At 47.9% G+C, this 19,378-nt stretch overlaps 1 protein-coding gene across 2 annotated transcripts in view; it reads right to left on the bottom strand.

Moving 5' to 3' along the window:
• LOC144174377 (beta-1,4-glucuronyltransferase 1-like) overlaps positions 1 to 15,929 on the bottom strand; it is a 32,244-nt gene extending 16,315 nt beyond the window's left edge. For both annotated transcript variants that reach the window (XM_077703049.1, XM_077703051.1), the window contains exon 1: positions 15,783 to 15,929. The gene's annotated coding sequence lies outside the window, so the exon portion shown is untranslated. The remainder of the gene's footprint in view (positions 1 to 15,782) is intronic.
• Positions 15,930 to 19,378: the final 3,449 nt, after the last annotated feature.

Genomic DNA, 19,378 nt, shown 5'->3' with positions numbered 1-19,378 from the left:
ATATATATATATATATATATATATATATATATATATATATATATATATATATATATATATAGGGAGTAGTAGCACTTTGAAGATGGTGGAGAACACAAGAGAAGAAAAACTTCGGACAAGGTAAAAGCACGATTGTGGCCTACGTTTCAGCAAAGAGAACTTGCTTTCCTCAGGCCTCTTTGCTGAAACGTAGGCCACAATCGTGCTTTTACCTTGTTCGAAGTTTTTCTTCTCTTATATATATATATATATATATATATATTTTTTTTTTTTTTTCAGGCGAACACTACCTGTCTTTGTAACGGCATTTTGGATGTACATGTAAATGTGCGAGTACCCTTGTCCACGCCTCAAAGCAAATTACGGGACGTAGCTACCGGCCCTTCGTTCGACAAAACGTCCATATAGCCGCGTTCGATAAAATAGCCGCGTTCGACAAAACGTCCATTAAGCCAAACAAATAGCTGCATGCCCGCCCCCTCCGTTTTGCCGGTCAATTATTGACGGGGCGGAATCCAAAAGCGCGGAGCTCAACGGAAAACTCGCCGGCGCGCGCGCTCCCTCGGCTCTGCAGCTGCACGTATCGGCAATTCTCGCGCGACCCGTATTCCAAGAACGCCACCCCCGTGCTGCCCGCCACGGAGCTGCCCTGAGAAGCAGCGGTTTCATCAAACAGCCGTTCTTTTTGCGGAGTCACGGGCCGGCGCTCACTCTAGAATGAGCAACGACGACGGTGCGAGCCCTTCTCCTCCCCCGCCCATGCTGCCGTTAACTCCGGGCCAACGCCCAAGAGTAACGCCCAGCGTCCGCGGTGCTAGCCCTCCCCGGTGGTCCCTCTCTTCCTTCCTTTTTTTCGTGTATGAACCGGCATTGATCCGCCGTACATAAAGCGACCGGACGCACGCCGAGGAAGTCCCTTTCAGCCCTTTCGACTCTATCGCAGGAAGAAAAAGCATTCGTGAATGCGACCCCAACGTTGGCGCAGACCTTTTCTCATTTTCTCTCTCTCTCTCGCTCCGGCACAGAACCGGAGATTTGTAGTACCGTGCGGTTCGGACTTTAAAAGCAATGTTCGAATCACCCCTACGTCGAGAGTATTTGCAAGAGCTCTCTACTGTACATAAAACGGCGTTTCTGCTAGCTCACTGCGCAAGTTCTCATGTCGCGGCCTCGATTTGCAACTTCAGATTGGAGTTGCAACATCAAATTCAGTTGTAATAATATCATCTCAGAACGAATCTCAAATTTGAAAGGGAGGACAACACACATACCAAGCCACGAGGGCGAGTAAGTCTATTTGCGCGAGGTAAAAAAGTACCTAGAAGCAGATGAATGTGGCAAATACGGAAAGCTATAAAAATATTTGGCGACTCGCTCTGCGAAAGCGGATGTCCAGCAAAACTGTTGTAAGCCACCACAAATGCTGACGAGGGAGGGTACGAAATGTTTTGCGTCGTCCCGGCGGGCTTGTCGCTTGCGCTCGTCTTCTCTGGCGGCAAACGCTGGGTCCTGCCTAGCCGGGCGCATGCGCTAGGCGTCTTGGGGCAAGAACTGCTCTTTTAGATGCCACGCATCTCATTCACCCGCCTTGTCCCTCCATCCGGCGTCGGCGTCGTTGTTGTCGGCGTCCGCCCCTCCCCCATTCTCCTCGCCGCGCCAGCTTCGCTCTCCGCCGCTCGCCCCCTCTCCTCTCTGATAGCGAACACTCTCTCGCGAGGGGCATTGGATTGGATTAGATTGGATTGGCTTGGATTGGCTTGGCTTGGATTAGATTGGATTGGATTGGCTTGGCTTGGCTTGGCCTGGATTGGATTAAAGTGGATTGTGTTGGATTGTGTTGCGTCATAGCCGCGGCAGACGCACTGGCGCCGGCGCGTCCCCTCGCCGTTATGCGCGGCCTCGAGGACATACCGTGGCGCCACCTACGAATGACGTCACTTGTAGGACGCCGAATAGTGTTGTCGTCTGCTACAACACATTTCCCGTGCGTATGCGGAAGCGTGTTTTTTTGTTGGGGCCACCGTCTCGCCCCCTCCTTGTGGATTTCATGCAAATTACCAAAAAAGTTGTCTGTAAACCAAATAATTCGGGCAAGCAATCAGCGACTCGCTTGTTCCCGGCGACACCGCCACGTTTAGGTAGTTGCTACCATCGCGACCCACAGCTCTTACATACGCATCCAGCTAACGCCAAGCACGATGCAACTGATGCCGAGAAAAGTGCGCTGTAAATTCATTATAAAATATTTGTGACGGGACATGTGTGTGCAAGCAAACACCTTGTAACAGCGACGGAAACGCGTCGCTCACTTATGATCTCAGCGCGCGAACTGCTCGTATTGCCTGGTAAATGAATGACGCGAGAACGGTGATCAGATGGCTTCGCCGCACATGCTTAAAAGTATTATTATGGTCTGCAGTTTGGCTTAATCAGTGCCTATTTCTCTTAAGATGTTTTTATGTTCATGCCCGGATTTGATTAACGATCACTGCCGTAGTCTGTACTCTGCACGGCTGATGTTTACTTTTCACGACTTGTCCGCAATGTATGAACGGTATGAACGCGAGTTTTTAACGCTTTCGAGCGAGTTCGGACAAGGCTATATTTAGTTTTCATTAGGTGCTCGGCGTGGTAATTTATAATTGCAGCGTGTTTCGTATGTTTACAGTAAGCCGGCATTTCTCAAGCATCAATTTCGAAACTCAGGACTGCTCGCACAAGGCGAGGCTGCGTACGAGGCGAAACGCGTCGTTAATGATTTCGGGTAATGGGGGTATTTAGAATAGGAGAACCGAGTGTTGGGGGCCCCGAAGAGTTAAGTTTGGGGAACCCAAACGCCACACGCGCGTGCGCCACGGGAGGGCCTTCTCCAACAGCTCGCAGCCGGCTTCGGATGCATGTAATCGGATGTTGGGAACATTAGGCTTGGCGTCGCAGCAGATATTTCATCGCCGTTAGAGTTGCGAGTGACTGCCCTTAACTGAATGTTTCACCGTGCTGGGAACTCTGTAAGCGCGGTGATTTCCGTTGAAGCGATCGACGATCAAGATACCTACATTGCCTAGGCCGATACTTGCTCGCAAGCATAGCCATCCTTCGGCCACTCGCCGCACCGTTAACGGGCCGGAGCTGCCGGGACCGACCTCCGTGGCCGGTCGGCGTAAATCGCGGCAGATATTTGAGCATCGATCCCTTTGAAAACCACCGCTGATGACACTACCTATCAGAATTTTTCATCACACTAACATCCACTTTCACCAATCTGGAACTTCTTTTCCACGACTTGTGTGATTTTAAAAAGCGGCGACAAGTTGTTGCTGCCGCGACCTGCGTCGGTTCGAGCCGCACCGTCGGCTGTGCGGGCAGGCACGGCGGGTGCGTGTGCTTCTGCGAGCAGTTAACGCTCCACGATTTCCTGCTTTATACATTTCTTGCAAACAAGGGAAATCTAGAAACTTCACTCGGCGATCGTCGTGGTCCACATTGTTGATCGCGGAAACAAGCCGCTGCCTAGGCTTCGGTCGCAAGCGTAATACACCACCACGCTCATGGTGTTTTCGGATAATCTAGCACAGTTGATACGGTTATAAAGTCCCCATGAGGCCGAACTGCGCTTGACGCACTGAGAATTAACTTCAAACGAAGGAAATTAACACGAAAATACTTTTAGAACTCGCTTCCTAAGCGAAGTGTCACGCGCTGCAAGCTAACTGCGCAGCAAGGTAGGAATCGTGATCCTACAAGTGACGTCAAAACGATCGCAGCGCCGGCCTCTCCAGTGGTGGGCCTCGCGGCCAATAAAACGCGGTGCCTGCGCCGCTCCGCTCCATCGTTCCAGCGCCGTTCCTCCACTGTCCAACGCTGCAACGTGAACCCCCTATGCGTCGCATCTACCCAGGGGTTCCCGCGAGGGGAGGTGGTAGTTTTTTTTTTTTTAGTCACACTAGTCCTGCCTAACATTCAAACATAATCTGAAAGCATAATGTTTGCCAGGAACACATAGGGGGGAGGGGTATTCATTAATTTAGCGGCAGTAGTCGACCGATTTTTCTGTACCCGGAAGGGAACGAAAAATAGTCCGAATAAAAAAGAAGTCCGAAAAATCCGTGAGTCATTACTCCTATGGGACAACTGGCGGTTCGTCGGGAAAGTCCGAAATATCCAGCGAGTCCGAATTTTCGGAGTCCGAAGAAACGGCGGGCTACTGTATATGTAACATTTTGTTTTGAACGACAGATCACCCCTTTTTAACTCTTTCAGCTTCTGCTCGGCTAGAAATGGCGCATTATTTTGTTGCTTAAAAATAAACGGTTAAATCTCACTTTTCTCCATGTTGTATCCCTTCGAATTTTTCCGTGACGTTATTGAACTCGACACAAAGTGCACCGTCTCTCCTTTATGGAGCTGATAGATGGCCGAGCTAACTCCGAGCCAGCTTCGCCGAGCATCGCAGCCAGAGCCGACCGAGCCAACAGGGCTTGCATGGTGCCCCCATGAGCTTTTGCTTGCATGGGCTTTGCTTGCAGGGCTTGCATGGTGCTTGCATGAGCTTTTTTCACCTTTTCACTGCATCTACGTAATATTGCCAACCATCTCGCCTAACAGTGCACTTTGCCAGTGTATGCGTGTGTGTGCTGTGCGTGTATGTGGGCAAGTGTGCGCGCGCGCCTTTTATGATCCGTCGTAAAATCTATGAGGCTGGGGAGACTAGTTATCCTAGTTTGTAAAAGTTGCTTGAGTGGAACCACCAACGGCAAAAATACTGATCAAGGCTAGATGAACCTGTAGGGTCAAAGGTGTCGAGAAAAGACGTGTACAAGGCCCCTGCTTGCATAAGTAAACACATGAAACATATTCACCCGGGGGATTGGCCAAGAAGAATAACAGCTGCGTGCTAGCAATGCCGTCTTCCTTACATTCTTCCCGGCTAATTCAGAAGTCCCAGCAATGTATTTCATGCACTCGAGGACCTTCTCGGGGAAAGATCGCTTGCCTTTTTTTTTTTCTTCGCAGCGCACTCCTTCCATCACCATTGCTCTTATTTAGCACACCATGTGGAAATGAATGACTCACGACTGAAGTGCGTTCTCAAAGAGAGGAATTAAATGCTGAACCAGCCTGCTCACTCCCGATAGCGACTTTTCACGATGGCGCTATGCCACTACACAAGCCGTGCTTCGCAGATCCACGAGTGAGAACTCTGGCGTGTCCTTTCTGTGTGGCCATTTTTTGACCCTGTTTTTGTTGCTGTAGCGAAACGCACACAGGACTATGCGGGAACGAAGCAGGTAATCGCCTTAAGGAAGAGCGTGAACTCAGCCCAGCTTTTTTTTCCAACCCAGTTTTTTTTTTCTTGTTGTTTATGCTTGTAGCGTTTTCTTTTTCTTTTTTTGAAGCAAACTACCGCCTGCTAGTTCCAAATGCGCGTCGTCCGCGTCGCGGTTGCTCTTTCCTTTTTCTTAGCGTTCGACAGCTCGAGTATTTTCAAACCTTGGCAAGAGAGAAAAAATCTCATCACTGTAATCGTTTTGCTTTTAGACCAATAGTGTCACAGCAAGCCGGTTAGGAAGAACTACTGAAATGAAGTTAATGCAAAAAAAAAAGTGCGGTCGAAAAAATTTTTGGCGCCATTTAAAAGATTGGACATCGAACCGGCAAATGTCAGAGGCACATGTCCCTCGAGGCGCTAACCAAGAAAGAAAACGAAGAACGGGGCGACGAGAAGTCATTTTTTTTTTTTGTCATCACTCGGACCCCTCGTCACCAATACACAGACCTTCCCCTATCTCCTTCGGGGGGAAGGGGGGGGGGGGTATGTCTAACGGACGAAAGTCTGAACACCGAGATTCATAAAGCTCCGATCCGTCCGTGGGGAACTTCCACACCCGCCGAGCGAGCTCCACGGCTTGGTAAAGACAGATTCGATCAGACTGGCTGAAAATCGCTAACCATGTATGAGGAGAACATTGAAAGGAAAGCGAGCAATCATAAAATGAAAGAGGGAAACAGGTTGGTCATTTGTGCGACACATCGGAAACAGCCACATGTGTATCGTTATCCGACCTTCCTTCTTTTTTTTTCTTTTTTGCATCGAGCTTACGCACTGCAGACAAGCGGCCAGTAGAGCGTTCAGCGTGGCGAAAACATGGGCTAAACGCAGAGAGATATTAGGAAAAAAGTAAAGGGGGGGGGGGAGGGGGGGGGGGGTACCAAAACCCGAATAGAAGATGGCGGGACGGCCCGTGCAACACGCCGTGTCTAGCATGCACGCCGAGCCAGGCGGGCTTCACTGCGGGGCAGGTACGCCGTGATGCGAAGCCGATGTACCAGGAGTGCCCCCCACCCCCCCTTCCCCTTTACAAGGCGGTTCTAGCCGCTCCAGAAAGAAGCAGCTAGCGTGCGGGGCATCGATTAAATCGTGGACCATCGACCACTTCCGAAGTGCACACCGGTCACGAACAGTAAGAATCGCGCTGATCAATGCCGCGTCTCCCCATTTTCGCCGGCACTCCTTTCTATTGCCTGTTTGTCCCCTGGAACACTAACCCGGGTCCCAACCCCGATTTACATCGACGCATAGCGATGATAAACGACCCTGCCGCTAATGGACTGCCGATAGCCCCGTCGTGTTTTCAACGAGTTGCACGCTCGAGGGGAATGCTTCATTTCATCGGGCACTTTCTTCCCCACCGCTCGTTTCCACGCTAACGTTAAGGGCGGCATTACCGTCCGTTGCCTTTCATAACCTGCGCGACTTCATATCATCCTTACAGATTAGGGAGACCCGGGTTTTGATGATGACGATGCATCGGGACATACGCGTCCTTGAGATCTTCCGCGGTTACGGTTGAAAGTAGACAAACTTATCGCGTGCATACACGCCTCGAGTCCACACCAATGCCACATATGTCATCTCCGGAACGGGGCACAAAGAAATATATTGCGCGTATTGAGAGTACCACCACTGCGAGCCGGCAACGACTTTCTTGCCCGACAGGCTGCAACTGGCCTAAATCCTCCTCTCCCACCCCCCCCCCCCCCCCCCCCCGAGCGCACGGGATTGCAATCTTTGAGTGACCTTTAAAGTGCTGCAGCTCATCCTGGCCTGCTGCGCTACGCGCATGCGCGATGTGACCGGCGACGACAACCAAAGCGATCTCAGCGACGACAGCGATTGAGGCCCCTGCACTAAACTTGTAACAACTGCCCTCTGCAACCTGTAACCCGTGTGAATAGTGCGTTTATGCAAGCGAAATGTGCGTTCAAGTGAAACCTGCCATGCTTGTTACAACGAAGACAGGAAGTATTTTATGCATCTCGGGTTTCAATGCTCCAGATGCGTTGCCCGACTTGACCACCAACTAAGACATTTTATTTATTTATTTATTTATTTATTTATTTATTTATTTATTTATTTATTTATTTATTTATTTATTTATTTATTTATTTATTTATTTATTTATTTATTTATTTGCGGATACTGCGTGCTGTTTCGCTACACGAGGCATAGCAGAAGTGGGTAAACATCAGACAACAAAAAAACATTAAGCATCATCAAACACGAAACACACAATGCACATGAAACTTATTACAAAATGTGCTTAGGCCATCCTTTCACAAACAGTTCGCCTGGTTTTTTTCCCGCCTGTAGCTATTACTGAGACGTAGAGGCTGCTTTTTGTAAAGGTAATTCGTACAGTTTTTTGGTAATTAATACTCATTTGCCAAGTGCTGCTCCAACCCCGAAAGAACGAAAATACATTGTTCGGCTATAAGCAACGTTCGTATAAACAACGCAGGCATTCCGCGTACAATCGCAGTTTCACTGCTGTGTCCTACTGCAGCAATCAGCTACGCTGTGCACGACGAAATTTGCAGTCACAGCGGCCGGAAGTGCTGCCTCAGAGGTAGGTCTACAAGAAGTCGCGTTCATTTTATATATTAGACTAAGTTCGTATCGACGTACAATACAATGGCAGCTAATCGCGTCTGTTCCTATGCGCACGAATTCTCTCCCTCTTCAATCCGATGATAGCTGTATGCGGTCAGCAGTGAACTGTGCACATCGCTGGCCCCTTGAGGCGAGAGTGCCCAGTGGCTTAGAGTTTCATACTAATATATTTAAGTATGAAACTCTATGCCCAGTGGGATGGGCAGCAAATCACGATTTTGTCCATCAGCGGGAAAAATTTGTCAGCCTTAGTTTCACTTTGAAAAAGGACGAGCCGAGAAGCTGTGTTGCGTTTTCAAAGCGGAGCTTTATTTTCCTCCGTGATGGTACACCAATACGTCCTGCAGGAAAGCCAACTTTTTCACAATACTTCCCAAAAGCACTCAAAACAACCGACAACAAAATGAGAAAAAGTAAATCTTTTGTCGCTGAGAAACCGTTGCTTGTTCGGTGCTGGAGGAAATCGGCCTCGAAAAGCGCGTTGATATTGTTGGAGGGAGCGCGTGATACGTGCGGGCGATTAAGTGCGTACGGGAGAGGGACCTAAGCTGCTCACTTTGGGAGATGAGCTCCCTTTCGGCGTCTGGTTTCTGCGTCGCGAGGACCCGGCTCGCCGATAATGTCGAGTACTAATCAAGAGACTGCCGGCCTGTGTAGGATTTCTCGGTGTCCTTCGGGGACTCTGCCCTGGCTCAGTGTCGCAGCCTCGTTCTGGCCAAAGTGGACCTCAGAACGCCATACTTCTTACAGGGCGCGGACACGCATCTACGCTCTAGTGTAAGCTGTATTGGCAGCTATACAATTTGCCGCCGGTGGGAGTATTTTGGAAAGAAATTTTATATGCGATGCTTATCTTGGTTAACCACGGCAGGTTTCCTCTGTTGTTTCTGTTTTTGTTTTTTTTTTGTTTTGTTTTTTTGTGGGGGGGGGGGGGGGGGTAAAGGCGTTTTTTACATACGTTTCACCTATACATACTTCGTCTTCACGCGCTATTATGAAAGCCAGATCAATGACGCGAGTCATTTATCACAACACGAAAACTCCTACGCGCGTGTACATAAATATTTCGGCCGAACCCCCGAAAACCCCAAGCTGGTAACCCAAGTGTGCTACGCATAAGAGCGAATTCTTTTCATAAAAATATACTGAACTCGTTTCAAAATTGGGAAGGAACGAGGAACGAGCTTTCGTTCCTGTTTTAGAGGAACGTGTACAACACTGGTTCTGACCAACATTGCGCGTGTCTATCCGGGGTCGCACTGACAAAGAAACGCGCGCGCTCGCTCCAGAGCTGCTGTAAAATGATTTGTAGTTTTTAATTTACTGTAGGTATCTTGGGAAAAACCAACTGAAATTGGCCGCTGAGACTACTCTATAAGTACGGTATTGAAATGCGGCAAATACGGCAAACTTGGCAATAAAGCAAATGAAAGGGCTGCTAGTTTCATTTGCTTGTCAAAATTAGTTAACTCGCAGTGGAGGGGAAAACGTTACCGAACTTATTGATTGTGGGGTTTTACGCACCGACGCAACGAAGGCCATGAGGCGCGCCGTAGGGCTCCGGATTAATTTTTACCACCTGGGGATATTTAACGTGCGCCAAAATCCCGAACCCACGGGCGTTTTCGCTTTTCGCCTCCTTCAGAAAAGCGGCCGCCGCGACCAGGAATCGAACACGCGTCCTTGGGCTCAGCAGCACATCGCCATAGCCAGTGAGCCACCGCGGCGGGTACGATACGAAATCACCGTCTGCTTTCAATTCAAGGCCGTCTACGGAAGGGGTACCGTTACAGAAAACAGCTGCAACTCTTGTTTCACAGAAGCTATCCTGAAACAATTTATATGATAATTAGTCCAGAAATAATTCTAAGAAATTTATGTGTATTTGTCGTCATTTCATCAATATAGTGCACATACATAGCTCAGTATACTTATCCACCGATGCAGCTTCGCTGGTCTTCCATCTTCACAGTATAGTTAAAGGGTTCTAACTATATTTTTTTCATAATGTTTAATTCTCTTGCATTCCGTGATTATTTCCTCGTTTCTTAGGAGTTCTGTCTGCAACTAACTTCACGTCCGTCGGCTGGTCAGTACTATGTATAAAGCTAAAGTGCCTCCGTACGCTTCTATGAAGGGACTTTACACAGAGCAAGATGCTTCCTGCATGAATAGAGTTATCGGGAGTAGAAGAAGTATCCCTCACCATTCATTCGTAAGGGCGTTTTTGATTGATTGATTGATTGATTGATTGATTGATTGATTGATTGTAGGTTTTAACGCGCCGACGCAACGCAGGCGATGAGGCGCGCCGTAGTGGAGGGCTCCGGATTAATTTTGACCACCTGGGGATCTTTAACGTGCGCCGAAATCTCGTACACACGGGCGTTTTTGCTTTTCGCCTCCATCAGAAAAGCGGCCGCCGCGGCCGGGAATCGAACCCACGACCTCGTGCTCAGCAGCGCAACGCCTTAGCCACTGAGCCACCGCGGCGGGTGTAAGGGCGTTTTTGTTTTTTTTGTTTTTTCGATTGCCTGTGCCACCGCGAGGCCTCTCGTGGACGAAGTCATTCTGAGCAGCTTCGACCGTCGGGTTATCGCACACGGACTACCGCGCGCGCCTGTGTAGCACGTGCATGGGGGCCTGAGAGGACCCCCGATCGATGTACGGGCGATGTGTCGTCGCAGCTGAGTGCGCACATCTCGCTATGGGCAAGAATCTGGAAGGTTCGTGGTAGCTCCGGACAGCGAAGAGCGCTATTTTAAGAACAATGTTAAGGGGTTCGACTGTGCGCCCGGTCGAGAGCTTCAACGAGTCAAAAATTTTAGTAAACAGAAAGCTTTCTTAGTGGGACCGACGGTGCCGTGTCAAAAAACTAACGCATTTCCCAATTGACCGATTGGTCGACCGAAAAGCTCCGATAAGATCTCCGGACACACGGCGCGTGCGCGAAACCGGCCTTGCGTGTGTGGAAACGGTTGCTTGAAAATCGCGAAAGAGGAACGGGTCTAGATAAGACGATACACGCATCGATCATTAATAAGGGGTACAATTGTATGCCATTATCCCGTAATCCATATGTCGGTACACACTTAAATCATTCGCAGTTGCGTATCATTAGTGGGCGAAAAATAAATCGTCCGGCAGTTCATTCTTCGTTTGTGATTTGGGTCTTTGAAGATTTGACCATCGATTCGACGCACTTTTAGCGGCGGTTTTGACGCAATTTCGATGTGACAAAGCTTTCACGCTTCTCTCAGCTTTCTTTGGGAAGGGATGGTAAAGTTTTCGTGGTTATGGAGGAGGAGGAGCGCAGTAAGAAGAGAGTGCACACTTTGTAATCACACTTCCACCCAGAGGTTGCCGACAAGCGCGGCAGGAGGCAAAAAACTGAGTGATGATTTCGGATAAGGGTCAAAGGAAGAGAACAACTGGAACAATGAAGACAGGAGACGTCCATCACTTCCGAAGACCTTGACGGAGTGTTCGGCTGTTCCCGTGGCACCCTTTGGGTGCGCTTTAAATGATTAAATATATGTGGACTCGGTGAGGAAGCCCCCTCTTTCAATCTCTAACGCTTGGTGTGTCACACTTCGGCCGTATGCGAAAATGCTATTGATAAAGGGCGCGAAGGACTACGTGCTTCGATGTCACTCCTTACGTAGCCCCTGAATGTTGTATTCTTAGCAATGCATTTGTGTGCAGTAGTGACGCGTACTTTAAGGAGCTCGGTGTATCGGCTGGATTAGTGGGATTTATGCAGCCTTCATATTTCTGTACAAGTACTCTTATATTCCTGTTCCCCCATCTTTTCAACGTTTTCTGGGCTGCTTGTTGGTACTTTTGACATCCTTCATGCTCAGGACACGGCGCCGTCTCCGCGTCCCTCCTTTGTGTCCCTTTCCTGTGCTCTCTGTACGAAAAACGTCTTTCCAGCAAAGCGTTTATGTATCGTACGGAAGTAGATTTGAACGCAGACTTCCATTTATAACGAGGTTCAGTATACAGCTACGAGTCGACAAGGCTCGATATTTAGCGCTTTACGTGGATACATGGAGTCTTGGAGGCTTCGGAAGTGTTTTAGGGGACAGGGGTTGAGAAAATCTCTTGTGATAATTATTGTTATTATGATTACGATGATGTTGATGACGACGACTACTTTTAATCTTAAAAAACCATTTGCTCGATTCTTATTTTTCCGCTACTTCAGATTTCCTACACCGTTAACCTTTCAATTTTTTTACATTTACTGTGGTTATAAGACAGATAGTTTTTTTGTTTGGGCGCCTGAATACATTGTTCGCAGAAGTCGCGGTCCTCGCATTTCCAATGGTTCTGTAATCAAATACCAGTCGCTTCAAGGAACAGTTTTTATACACTTCAAAAATCCTACCAAATGCAATATTTAAGGCTATCATTTGTTTGGTTAGGGAAGAGCAGTCGAACCTTCTGAGGAGAACTCGACATGCACTCGCAAATGCCTTCGCCTTCGGTGCAATCTACTTCCTGAACAAAATTACGGGAAGGAAGTTATGGCATCCGCCTATCCCGAACCACGAAACTCTAATGATAGAAATGGGTCCGAAAAAACAAGGTTATACAAACTACTTATGCAAAGAAAACAAACAACGGGAATGGAGAATCAAATTGCGATTATCCGTAACAAACGCGACTTGTGCTCTGGCAAAATAACCCTTTCGTATTCTACCTAACGCTTTAGAGCAATAGAGTCATTTTTTCTCTCTTTTGTTATGGAGCCATTCCTTGCCTGTTTGGCAGAAGACCGGGGAGGGGGGCGAGCCACTTCTTTTTGACAAGAGGAGAAGCTCGAGCTCCCCTCATCCGGAGCCCCTGTGGGGTCTTATGGCGGCATTTAACAAAAACCAGGTCTCATTGAGGTACTTCATAAAATGTCCTTGGACCTTTCCTCTACTTTGGTACCCGATTCTTATACGGCGCCTGGAAAAATGTCTTCCCAGGATACTAAATATCGATAATGCGCTTGAAAACTTGAACCATGTAGGCTTCGCTACCAAAGTGGTACATCTACAAGGTGATCAAGAACGTTTTTTGTCATTTTATTTATTGACGCTACAGCATTACTCATCCATCTGAAAACTAATTACCTTTTACTCATCAATTGCGCGCCTTAGGTTAACTGTGTCGTTCTACACTAGCAGAAAATTTCACTTCCAGAGACCGGTTACAACGGTGAACAGTTATAATACATTATTGTCCCTGCCGGACGAAGCAATTCATTGACGAAGGGATGGCAGTTCTGCCCCTGAAAACTTAGTGTTTTCTTCGATTAATGCATGCAAAAAAAGAGAGAAAGAAAGAAAAATGACGTCATGGTATAGCGCGTCGTTATAGCAAATGGGTTTTCGTCTTGACAACAAACAATGGCCGAAGAGAGCGAGAGCATTGTTGAGCTGTTTTGTTCCGTACAACCAGAGTCCTAAGCATTGAAGGACTCTGGTACAACGAAGGAGCGTCACAAAAGGCTCCTTTGTTTTCATATCTTAATTTACTTCTGTGCTAGTCCTTAATGTTTGCTGCCGTTCCGGTCTTTTTGCGTCCAGTTCCTTTATTCCCCTGTGAATCAGCTGAAATCATTCATAATTCTTAGACTGTTCTCATCCGCAAACTTCATCAGTGGGCCTCCTGTTCTCATCGCACATACTGCATTATCGCAGTGGTCTTGCTCATTCTTATACTTGGAGCGGCCGTCTGTCCTTACTACAGAGTGAGAAATAGGGGGACGGGTAGCATTATTCGCCGCTGACGCATCTTCTCGGGACATTTGCTTATCCTTATCGCCATGTGTTTACGCGGAGGCTTGAATTTTCTAGTTTGCACGATTGTTACGACACATTTGTTCACGCTGTTAAATGTTCCCGTCTTTGTGAATAAGGAATCCTGTCTGCCGATACATGTTTTCAGAAAATGCAAGTTGTGGCCCCCGTTAGGAACTCTGAACGCTCCGCTTGACCCTATGATGTCCAATTTAATGTCGCTGAATTTCCTCCGGAGTCAGCGAGAGTGTGAGAATTGTTATAGTGAACAGGCGGACTACTTAGACTTGCAGGGGATGCCAGCAATTGCTCCACAGCTGTGCTAATTGCATTAAACGAAGCCAGGGCCAAATTGAAGTGGACGCCAATGGTATCTCAGAAATTATCATCACCTTCAATTCCGTAGCAGGCCTATCAGCCTGCTTGTGTCCAGTGCAGGACGAAGGTTTCTCCTGTGTTTCCCAATCCGTCCCTGTCTTGCGGTGCCGCAGTTCTCTTTTTCTGCCACTGAATTCCCTTATTGGGCCCCTCCGTCCGGTTAGTTAATTGTCTTCCTCTTGTTCTGTTCCCGTCTCCCTGCAGCCCATCTGCTACCGTGGTGGTGGCTCGCCGGCTGTCAATTCCCCGCATTACGTATCCAACCTAAGCCCACTTCTTCCTCGTCATTTGCCCTATCATGTCTTGCACCCAACTTTGTTTTCTGATGTGAGATTCCAGCTTCCTATCCGTGTGGTGACGGACTGCAGAGCAGCCGGGGACGGCAGAGGAGGTTGCTGGCAATGCATCGCGGCGTCTGACTCCTGTACTGATGGCAGCGTGTTCTTGTCACCCAAATAGAATGGTTGTAGTACCTACATAGGGCCCCCTTGGTGTCCAATGATATCAGCTCTGGAGTAGGCGGGAGAAACTCCCAAGCTTTTCAAAATGTAATATTTCACACCAGGCAGTGACAGTAAAATATCATGTGGTCGCTAAAACTAAATACACTACCGTTCGGGTACATCGATGCACAAGGCTAAGGCGTTGTGCTGCTGAGCCCAAAACGCGGGTTTGATACCGGTCGCGGCGGCAGCTTTCCTGGCGGAGGTGAAAAGAGAAACAGCCCTTGTGTCGAGATTTCAGCGCGCGTTCAAGATCCCCACGTTGTCGAAATTAATCCCGAGCCCTTCCCTACGGCACGCATCTTCTGCGCGTTAAACCCCACAATGACTGAAATAAACATCGACGACACCGAAAAAAGTATTAATAGAAGCAAAACAAACAGAACTAAATGTTTTATTCGGTTTTTAAAATAAATTGGCGCTCTAATAGGACTACACAAGAGAGCTGCCTTTCGATAAGCCGCACACTGGAGGCACTGGGAGACTGGGTTTACTTTATAACGTAAAAACTAGCTCATAAAACGCTGACGCAAAATAACGTACACGCGGTCGCTGTGAATTCTTAAAATGTACTTGCATTTAATTACACGACCCTGCATTTTTAATTATGGTGCGTAATACATTTATCAAACTAAGCAATCAAATACGGCGAAAATCGAAATCACGAGTTACCAGAAAGGCTCACTCCTTTCGCATGGTTTTCTTCTCTTCGAATGCATTCAGCGGTGGCTACACGCTATGCAGTAAGTCGCTACGTCTTGGGGGCGAAAATGATAAAAAAAAGGGAATATAGTCTACACGCCTTGCAAGGGCAGATGTTACTCAAGCTCACATAGAGGGATCTACTGCATGCTACAAGAGAAGCAAGAAAAACAATTCTCAAAGCTTCAGTTTAAGCGCGGTTGTGGCAAGTACACCCGTTTCGCCAGCTGTCTCCAGCCGATGTTCACTGATACGCCCCAGAACGCGAGCGGCAAGTTCCAGGGGTATCAATTGCGCTAACGCCCGCATTCACTTCTGCAGAGAGAGCAGGTGACGAAGAGTTGATGCTGAAAGAGCCAGGATCAATATAAGAGTGTCGGAAACGATGCCCGGAGGAAGCCGGATAGGCGCGACACGGCAGACGGAAGCGGCCAGCCGCAGGCCTCGACTCACCGTGTGGTCCTTCGGGGGCAGCGGGGCTGGTTGGGGAACGGGGGCGTAGGAAGGAGGCATTCGGCCGTGGCGGGAGGAGTGGTGGTGGCCGACCGTCTCATTCTGGTGATGCCGGAGGAAGGATGGAGGGCGTCCGGGGAGACGGCGGAAGAGGGCAGCGCCGCCGCTCGGAGGACCCGAGCGCCGCCGCTGCCGCCGCCGCCGCCGGTGCGATAGCAGACGACGCCGCCGCCGCCGCGGCGCGGCTTCCGCAGTCAGGTCCCACACCCAACCCAACTGCGGGCCTAGCGATTCTTCCTGTTCGTTTACCGCTGTGCCGGGTGCGCATTCGTCTGCAGCTGTTCGTCATAGGATATCAAATATGCCTCCCTGCGAGCGAAAATTCCCTCGTACGTGCGTGCGTGAGTATACGTGCGTACAGATGCCGTCGTAAGTAATTGGAACAAGGATATCTGAATATGACAAAATATTGGTCTTACTGGCTTTACAACAGTCATTACTGGTTTCCAGAAAGCTTTTTCTATAATGAGGCCTCTTTTAAACGCACACCAATGCCGCCAGGCAGTTTTCCCGAAGAAGACATTCCTGTAAACTTTCAAGACCGCGTTCCATTTAGTTTTGACTGCACCTGTACGTCAAGACGCGGGGTCCGTTTGTGTTCGCGAAAGTAGGGGGTGTGGGGAGTTGTGTGGGAGTACAGACATGTCCTGTCCTTCTCACCAGCTAACGCGGTGTATTAATCTTATTGATACGTAATTCAAAGATTGCAGCGCATAGAAAGACACGGATGGACATGACACGACAAGGGCAGCGCTATGCTGTCTGCGTCCTTTTTTTTTTTTTCTTGAGCTGCTATCTTTGAATTTTACCAATGAACTCTTGCAAAAGACACAACCACCCTTCCTCCTTTTTTCTCAGGGCTGACATTTGCGTAATGTACGGCGGCAGAGATTCCATTAATAGTCCCCTGGCGGGAGGTTCACTGTGCTGAATGCAATGCAGCGCTGAAAAACACTTTTTCTGTACGTATTTGAACGGCGGATATATTCGCCTTAAGCTTCACTCTCTAGTGGGACACGTACACTGCTTAAAAAATAAAAAAGGAAAAAGTCGTATTGCCGGAATTGAACGCAGATGCTGGATAACAGAACTCTTAATTAAGGAGGTCTCAGCCGTTCAGGCGACTTTTAGCTCAGGTTTTTAGGTTTTGAAATCCTAAAAAGTTCGTCTAAAATTTTTTGTTAAAAGGATTTTTGAAACAAAAATGAGCACGTCACCAACTTCAAAATGGTCATTTATTGGAGTGAAAATAAGCACTGCTGTATGGTTCTTTCAAGCTATGGCGGTTCTATCAGCATATGCTCATGCAGCTTGAGAAGGGATTTGTGTCTGCGTAAGAAGGGGGTGAGAACATTGATTTAAGGTTGATTGGATCGGGATGCTATGAGTATTGGGGAACCCCGACAGCTCATTTTATTCATTTATTTTTCGTTGTATTTTGAACGCACGGGGACCACACGAGTGCAGACACGCACGCGTATGGGCAAGTCAAAAATGGCTTATATTGAGAACGGAATGTGACCACTTATGACTAGCGTTATCGGCCGGCTCACAAAGGGATTTTGACTTTAGTGTGTCAGTTGCTTGCGCATTTTATAGGCCTATGGCTTTATTGCTGCTAAAATGTTTTTATTTCATTTGTATACATTTTTTGTTCCTGTGTCTTTTTTGCTTGTATTCTATTTTTTTATGTCGTTTTACTCACATTCTGCCCGTGAAATTCTTCTTGAATAATGGTTGCCAATAGGCCGAGCGACTAATTTCCCCAAAAATGTGCCACGTTCACCATGCTAATTTTTAATTTAGCATCCAAAACTACTGCATACAAGATAGCCAGATAGCTAGCTGTTCATGCATGCACAGAGCGCCTATCATTGATATTCTCTGAACTGTTCAAAGAGGGCACTGATGGTGTGGAGTTGAACTACTGCTGTTGTACCACATGGAGTGGTCAGATTTAGATCGAATTGTCGATCTGTCACGGTGTTTCATATTTACTATATGTTGAGCTTTGAATATCCTTTCAATCCCAAGTAACGTGAGCGGTATGCCTACAATTTTTGTAATGGGAAGCAATAAGCAATTTTTTGAGGTACCTGTTTCTTTTCGTCGATAAGGCATAGATAGGCCTCTCACTAGTGAAAGCCCGTATGCGCATCATTAGTGCACTTCAGAGATTTCGTGTGAGAGCCAAGCTTATAAGGTGTGTTATTGCGAAAACTCACCAACGATCATGCAATAGTTATGCGAATTTCAGCATGTGCAAATTTTTTTTTTCGTTAGGTTAGGTTAGGTTAGGTTAGGTTAGGTTAGGTTAGGTTAGGTTAGGTTAGGTTAGGGTCGGAGCTCAGGAAGCGAGGCGTCAGGACGCGCCTGGTGATCTCCTTCCTTCGAGGATCGGGCAAAAAGGAGGGCGACAATGGCTGCCATCGGTGTCTCAGCGAGGCAAACGCGAGCGCGCTGAGGCGGCGCCCCGGCGATGACTGTTGTCGCGGTGAATCGAACCTCTCGATTCCCTTAAATTGCCCGGGCGAAGAACTAGATCCTCGCCGTCAACCAGCAAGCCTGCATGCTCTTTGGATGTTTATTATGCAGTAATCAATGTCAATGAGCGAAAACACTCGTCGCTTCCTTTGTTCCGGTGAGCCACGGCCCGCCGCGGCTGGCGCGGCACAGCGCGCAGCCGCGGGGTGGGAGATAGCTTGCTAGCGGGGCGAAACGAGAAGACAAAGACTGATTAGTCTCTCTCGTCGCCGGTTTTGCTATTGCAGGGAAAAGTAAACCAATCTACTTTAACCCCTATAATCCCACAGCACTTAAAGACAAGCAAGGCATTGTCATCACAAATAGGGATAAAATAGTCATAGTAGCCGAGGAGCTCTATACACATCTGTAAAGTAGCCGCGACATCCAGGATAAAACCGAACGAGAAAGTAGTTAAGAGGAGATAGACATCCCACAAGTAACGGCCGAAGAAGTAAAGAAGGCTTTGAATGAAATGCACCTGGTGAGGATCAGATAACAGTAGACTTTTTGAAAGATGGCGGGTACTACAAAAGCTGGCAAACCTGTATACGCATGCCTAATGACCGCGAGTGTACCGGAATCTTGAAAGAACGCAAACATCATCCTATTCCATGAAGGTGACATGAATGACTTGAAAAATTACACGCCGATCAGCTTACTGTCAGTCGTCTGCAAGGTAATCAACAACAGAATTTCTGCCACCTTATATTTCATTCAACGTAATGAACAAGCAGGGTTCCGTAAAGGCTATTCAACAATAGACCACATTGACACGATCAGTCAGGTGATAAAGAAATGCGCGGAGTATACTCAACCCCTATATATAGCCTCCATAGATTATGAGAAAGCATTTGACTTGGTAGAAACCTCAGCAACCATGCAGGCATTGCGGAAACAGGGTGTAGACGGGCATAACGTAAGAATACTAGAGGATATCTACCATCGGTCCATAGCTACCATAGTCCTCCATAAGGAGAGCAGTAAAGTACCTATAAGGAAGGGTCACCAGA

Source organism: Haemaphysalis longicornis, unplaced genomic scaffold, assembly GCF_048455015.1.
Source record: "Haemaphysalis longicornis isolate Haplotype H1 unplaced genomic scaffold, Haemaphysalis longicornis Haplotype H1 scaffold_3, whole genome shotgun sequence".
In the NCBI taxonomy this organism is placed as follows: Eukaryota; Metazoa; Arthropoda; class Arachnida; order Ixodida; family Ixodidae; genus Haemaphysalis; species Haemaphysalis longicornis.
Note: the sequence above shows the minus strand (reverse complement) of the source record. Positions and strands in the feature narration are given on the sequence as shown.